This window comes from Metopolophium dirhodum, chromosome 1 (assembly GCF_019925205.1).
Source record: "Metopolophium dirhodum isolate CAU chromosome 1, ASM1992520v1, whole genome shotgun sequence".
Taxonomy (NCBI): domain Eukaryota; kingdom Metazoa; phylum Arthropoda; class Insecta; order Hemiptera; family Aphididae; genus Metopolophium; species Metopolophium dirhodum.
The window spans coordinates 3,358,840-3,367,108 of NC_083560.1; positions in this window are offsets into that span (position 1 = coordinate 3,358,840).

An 8,269-nucleotide genomic window follows, 5' to 3' on the forward strand; every position below is an offset into this window, starting at 1 on the left:
GTTACGCCGCTTCGTCGTTTATATTATTGTTCGACACAGTGCCCGGTTGCCCGACCTATATACACTTGTTGTTCGTGCTTGCTCAATAATATTATCATTGAATGGCCGTTGTTTATTGTTTTACGAGAAGTTACGAGTCGACTATAATACGAATTATACGGTTCGGCTCTAATCAAGCCCGACACCTGTATTCAAGCAGAGACATTTTTCTTGGGGGGGAGGGGGGTGCCGGGTGTACATTTGCACCAAATTTTTTTTAAAAGCCCTTCTTTGACTTGTCAACAATATAATCGCCGATATACCTATAAAGAGTTATACATTATATATATTTTATAATTTTTCAGTATTAAAAAAATAAAATGTATTGTACTAATGCTTAACTTCCAAGTTTGATGTGGTTTTGTGGTCCCACAATAGTATAATTGATAAAATTATAACACAAAACGTTGTGAAGAAGGGTACCCATAAAATACATTTCTGGTTTTATTAAGCTACCTAGTACCTAGGTATATTATATATTTTGAGTATATAGGGATAAAAAATGTGTAGGTTAGGTTCGGTTAGGTATTTTATTGTCAAGGTGATTTATACCCGTACATTTATTTACCAAGTACACTGCTATCCACTGCAATATAAAATAAAGTAACCTTAAAAGTACCTACACATAGTTCGTCAAAAATAGTAACAATGTTGTGATATTTTCATACTAATATAAGTTACATATTAAATAAATTATACGAATATTCTTCAGTTTTTTTGTAAACTCATACTGGCGCCAATCCCGTGTTAAATACGATAAACAAAAAAAAATAGTTTTAATAAAAACCCAGTTTTCTAATTGTTTGTATGCTCAGTTCATCGATAATCTCATCTGGCATTATTATTGTATTGACCGGTGACATGCCAATAAAGCCAATACATTAAGGAATAAGGGCCCGTATTACAATAGGTTAAACCGCGGAATTCAGCCGGTAAAATCAGTGCGTTAAATGTAACCGAGGTTTAAACTATGATTGTAAAACGGGCCCTAAACAAAGTATATAATAATTACTACTTAATTTATAGTTATTACTCAAATAATAGATAGGAAAATTGATAAAATATTTACTTCTATCATATTTGGTTATTATAGATACAGGAAAAGTACAAAATATTTTTAAGAGTTTATGAATAATAGACTTTATGAATAATTGGATAATACTCTTTATCACAAATATCTAAAACATGTAACCCAGAGGTGAAAACAATTTCTTCAGTCACTAACTACACTACTAAAAATAAACCTACGCCCTATGGTAAATCTACGGTCTTCATGGTAATTTTGTTTTATTTACTGACTGTTTATGGGGTTTATTATAAACACTCATGCATGAAAAATAATTTGAAGAAAAGTAAAAAATACAGTACATCGTACTACCATAGAGGTATATGTTTTTGTTATCCGATATATTATGCCACATATATGCCGCGTGGTATATAGTATATCAAAGCGGTAAAATTACTACGGGTACCTAGGTTAAAATCTAAAAAATACATAAACATAGTTTTTTTTTATAGTTTTTTTAAGTTCAAATTTGGATGAAATTATATATTGAAAAACCAAGAATAACTTTTTTAATTATTTTGTTGTAATTTTATAATATTCATTCAACCGGCTACCGCATTAATAATAATTAATAACATTTAACAATATACATGTAATTTAAGATATCCACACTGACAAACCGTCACCGCTCAGAATCGTATTTCGTATACAATAATATTATATCATTTAATTCAAATTTAATACCATCCATTATACATTGACCCACTTTTAGCTTACTGTACAGCAGAGTGACATCCACTTACCCACCTTTTTCGTTATAAATCTGTTCATAACTTCACAAGTTGATTGTTAATGTATGTGATATGGCGGGGTGGGTTGGATGAGCTATAGCTGCTAAGAATCAAGTACCTTTAAACTTTTCTTTATATAAGTTATTATGTTAAAATATTATTAAAGATGATCGCCGATAAACTCTCATTATGATTAAGTTGACCGCCAAAGTTAGTACCTAACTAATGTTATTATTGAATGATCATACATTTATCAGTCAATTACAAAATCCTACTACTTCCCAGAAAGTATGTTAATTTGTTCAATATTAACAGTATCATTAATGATACATTAATTCTTAATAAATTGATTTATCTTTACTTTTTTGATAATTTTGGCCTGTTAAGTATGACCCTATATTAAATGCTTATTTTTAAATTAGTACTTTATTATTAAATTAAATTCTATCAATTTTGTATTTAACTATTATATTATAAGCTTCTAAGTATAATGTATATATTTTTTTTTCTCTACTATTTTTATTAATTTTTATGTAGCTACTGTTGTTATTAAATTATTGTTACCTGATTGGAGTATTATTCCGTATCTGTAAATAAACAAATATGATTAATATTATTAAAATGTAACTTTTATGTGGTTTGTCGAAATAATTTTGATTTGTTCTCAGTATTTTTGTTTTATGTTTTGCCTTTTTTGAGCAGCATAATATATTTTTACTATCATGTAAATATGTTCAATTTTTATTACTATTTAATTATCATGTGTTTACAATTGCTAAGAAAATGCATAGATCAACCAGTTAATACCGACGGAATACCTTGGTTCCTTCTATTTCTATAAGTTGATGGTTTATGGTTATACTATTTAAGTATTTTATTTAACCGATATGTGAGTTAGTTATTTATTAAATATTTACATAACGCCTGCAAGACATTGACTAAAATGGAATCGACATCCAGTAAGTTGTACATTCGGAAAAACTTCCCTCACAGCTTCGTGTGCTCCTATATTTCGAAGTTGATATGTAATTTGCATAGATTAAGTGTTGAGATGTGTGTTGTAAGTATAATTATTTTATAAATGTCCACATTTCGATATAATATATATTATATAACATATTACATTATTACCTATTTATTTGCATAAAAAAATTAGGGACCAGCTCTCTAGAGGGTCTTAAGGGGGAAAGCGTCTTATGCGGGAATGAAAAAACAATGAAAAAAAAATAGTATAAATGATAAATTTTTTTCGGGAAAATTTGTCATCATATATAATTTAATAATTCTATATATAATATAATTTAAGTTGTTGAGACATGATTTGAAATGTGTATCATATTGTTAAAATGACCAGAAAAACAACAAAACAATTATTATTGTAAATGTAGCGAGCTGTGACTTAATATCATATTACCCAATATATAACACTTATTTAGGCAGTGTAAAAGTGTATATATAATCATATATTATAATAGTACGCACCGCGTAACATTAATAGTAATAGTAATAGCGTCCGCGCTGCGTGTGTAGTAGTACAGCGAATATCGAGCGCGTGACCCTGGACGGCGTGCGTCAATATATATATGCTTACGTATATAAATAACTCGTGTAAAATGACCGTATAGATCTGTGTGGTTTTGTGGAATAAAACAAACACCACAAATGCACAACAACACATATATGTTCATCCAGCCGTGTGCAAGCGTGTGACAATCCCACGGTAGGCCTAACCGCAAGATGACTATGTATGGTCATCCAGAATAAGTAGGGACAGGGACAGACCCATCGAGGAGAGCTGATGGACAAGCGTTCATCAGACGAACAACCAACGAGCTTAGGAGCAGTCATCAGAACTATTGTCACATCTCGCTATCTTCATTCATATTTTGGACTTAGAGTAATTTTTACATATTCTATCACAGTTGAAAAAGTTAAATAAAATCAACATATTATACTAAACACTCGAGATTTACATTTATTCCATCATCCTTCAAATCCTATTGACTGGGGCACGTTACAAATTGGCGCTGTGGACAGGGTATCTCAATAGATACTTAGAGAACAGGAAAAATAATTTTGAAAATTTTTTTCGAATTTTCGAAATTTTTTTGAAATTTTTTCTGCAATCTAAGTCCATTCAAGGAGGCAAATTCTTCATTGAATCACCGTTGGGAGACTGTACACCTGCCAACAACTCCGAGAAAGGGCCCTGTACAAGTAACAACTACCAGTCAATACATCGAAGAAATGGAATTGCCAGCGAGACAGTCAACAATCATACCAGCTGCGTTGTTGTAAGTATCTAGTTAAGTTCCGTTATTGTTCGTCTCCTATGGTATAGCGTATGACCATAGTATATTATAAAAAAAAAAAATAGTTGTGTTAATTAAGATTGTGGAACTTGAATTTTCGATTTTATAAAAAAAAAACATATTATAAATTGTTCAACCTTGTAACTAAAATTAAATAATAATTTAGAATCAAACTGAATTAAATTAAATAGTAGTTCGAATATTTTAAAACAAATAATAGTTAATAATTTAATAATTCGATGAATAATTAAATAAAATAAAATTTACAAACATTTGAATAAATTTAATAAATTTAATATTAGAATAAAACTTAGAGCGATTTAATAAAATTAAAATAATACTTTAAATTTTTAATTTTTACTTTTAATTAAAAACATTTTACAGTCATTTAAATTAATAAAATAATATTATAATATAATTAATATAGTTAAATAAATTTAAATATATCATTTAAATAAGATAATACTTTTATTTTTATTTTAATAAATTTCACAGTCATTTAAATTAAATTAAATATTATTATAATTAATATAATTAAATAATTTTAAAATAAACTGAAATAATTATTATTTAAATAAAATAATACTTTTATTTTTATTCTTATTTTTAATAAATTTGCAAGCCTTTAAATAAAATAAGTATTATTATTATATTATTATTAATATAATTAAATAATTTTGAATTAAACTAAATTAAACCATTTAAATAAAATGAAATATTATTATTGAAACATTTACTATAATTAAATAAATTTTAAAATAAACTAAAATACATTTTCAGTCATTTAACTAAAATAAAATAATAAATTATTTTAAATTCAATCATTTTAAATAAATAAATTAATAATTGTTTTAATAAAATAAATAAATAATTATGCAGAATTTAACTAATAATACGTAAATAAATAATAATCTTCTTTAATAAAAAAAAATACATCGCGTAAATAAATAAATTAATAATTATTTTTAAATAAAAAAATAAGTTATTGAAATAATTATTTTAGAAATTTAAATAAAACTTTTACGATTGATTAACAAATAAATTAAATTATTTAGGTTGAACAAAAATCCAGATTTTACGTAACAATTAATTGAATTAAACCGTGCTTATTATTTATAATAATTTTGAGAATTATTATTTGATATTTTAATTATTGAAAGGCAGTTAAGTCCTTATTGTTGAATATAGCCAGGCTTAGCTAGAGCTTAGGAGCAGTCATCAGAACTATTGTCACATCTCGCTATCTTCATTCATATTTTGGACTTAGAGTAATTTTTACATATTCTATCACAGTTGAAAAAGTTAAATAAAATCAACATATTATACTAAACACTCGAGATTTACATTTATTCCATCATCCTTCAAATCCTATTGACTGGGGCACGTTACATAAATAATTAGTATTTTTTATATACAAATAAAATACTTTTAAAAAATATTCTAAATAGTTATTCAGAATACTGTTGGAAAAAGTATCTTAAAAGTATTCTAAATACTTAAAAAGTATATATAACTTCCGAATATAACTTTATTCAGAATACTGCCCAAGACTGGTTATATTTTTATTTAATTTTATTACTGAAAAGTACCTGTGGCTATTGAGTTAATAAGATAAACAATAAACAATATATTATAACGGTCGTCGTTCATACAATACTATAGTCAGTGTTGTAGTGGAGGTTAACGAAAATCGTGGTATACAGGTTAGGCGTAGCCCCCACGCAGTCTTGTAAAAATACTTTTGAAAAAGTATTAAGATACTAATACTAGTTTTCGAATAAAAAAGTATTAAAAAAAAATTTTGAAATACTATTATAAAAATGTATTTTGCGAATACTCACAAAGTATTTGTATACAAAAACAAGTATTTTTTTTTAAATTGTATGCTATATAATATAATATGTACCTATATGTATATTATACATCAATATAGGTACCTATTATGTTACTACTTTATACTTACCATAGATTTTAACAATTACTATCACATGTCTGACTATTTAGAGATAAATACATGTTCACATATTTCATTCTACATTCAGATATATTTCAACTAATATTGATTAAATTTTAATGAAAAAAATAAAATAAAAATTGGTATTAACATTAATATGGAACTACCTATTTTAAAATTATTAGATTTTCAGTTTTTTAAAAAATTCCAATACAGAAACCATGTAAAATTAATACTACTGACGTTATGGTATTTTAATACAAGTATTTAAATTTTGTTAAAAATAATTTTAAAAAGTATTCAAAATATTAAAAAAAAAATACATTAAAAAAATTTTATTTAGAATACCATATAAATACTTCAAAAAGTATTTAAATACTTGTATCCGAATACTTTACAAGACCATGTTATTTTTTACAATGATTAAGGCGTGCACCCATAAACTTTTTTAGGAATACATCACTGACTATAATAGCTAAACATTATCAATTATACTGGTAACTGTCTGGTAAATTACTGAATAATATCCACCAAGCCCCATAATAACACACTTTTAGATATTAAATAATTATATTAGTTTGTATTTTGTCCTTCCACCTCGTCGTATTAAGCAACAGATATGTTAGGCCACCAACCAATAAAGAGAATGGTGGCGGTAAATTATTTAAACACAACAAGACAATACTAATTGTCAATATACCTATTTGAAGTTTTCTGGGATAACGTAAACACGGCATAACAATATATAAGGTATAACATATTAAAATACTTAACAATGATTATCATCAATATTTAAAAAATTAAAATAAATGATAGAACAATAAATACCTGTGATAATACATTTTGTATCAAATACATTCAACGATTTTTTTACTAATTTAGGCAAAAATCTATCCAGTAATATTAAAACACTGACTCTGACGTATAATGAATATGTTTTTTCAGTTTCGTTCAAACAATTTTTCAATGACATTATTTGTGAATCTGAAGTTCTAAAGGTCATCACTAACTTAAAATATGAAACACCCGCATGTTATTATGGAATCTCGGTTAATTAAACATGTAGCCATTAAAATAATAAGTCCTTTAACATATATTTATAATTTAAGTATTAAAAACAGTATATTTTCGGAGAAATTTAAAGTGGCAGATATTAAACCATTTACAGCGTCTAAGACAGTTATCGAAGTAGCAAGCTGGTGAACCTAAGTAGAACTATCAATTTTGCACACAAGCGACTGTAGCATAAATTTATGATAGTACGACTTAAAGGTGTAAATAACTCCTTGGTCCATCGGTTGAGAAACCGAAGTGGTGTTTGGGGGTAGCATATGAATTTTCACGTAAGACAGTTCAATGTAAGGATGTCATGTCGCATTGTCCAAAAATAATAAAATATTTCTGTTCTGTAATCGCATATCTGCATTGAAATATTGCAGCCACTGTTCAATTATTTCGGCCGTCATCCAAGCCTTCTTGTTAGATTTCCAAGTCACAGGTAATGAAGCAATATTCATATTCTTAAAACAACGAGGTTTAATTGATTTGCCTATAACAAGAGGCTTCCTGATTTCACCTGCCATGCTCCCACACATCAATACAGTTAACTTATCCTTAGATTTTTTACCACCAACACACGCATCGGCCTTTATTACTAAAGACTTGGTAGGGATGTTGTAAGCCCAGTTGAATCCGTGCTTACAGAGTTCGCGGTTTGCCGTTTGTCTGGGTTTAGCCAACTAGTACTTTCGAACTGAGACGTTTATTACAACGTTGGTTAGGTTTCCCTTAAATAAATTTACACTCGACTGTTGGTTCTAACTACTGGTTTTTATTGTACACGTTATAATAATCAAAATAAAGACAATCTCGTAGCTCTACGTAATACAGACTGACGATCGTGTGAACCCACACGGCCGCTCATACCCGATATGCGGAGTGTGCATAACCGTTTGGCGCGTGCATGGGTTCACAACACCCCCGGGGCTAAACGAAAGCCCTGTTGTCCTATGGGCTTCTTATTTTTAAATTATTTCGGGCAATAGGCTTTTCGCTCTTGCGCCTGTTGTTGTGCAAGCTATAGGCTCTGCCTCTGTATTGGTGCTTGCTGTTGAAGATAGGACGTTAGGACTTCTGGTGCCCCCGGGTTTCCATTTATTTTTTAATG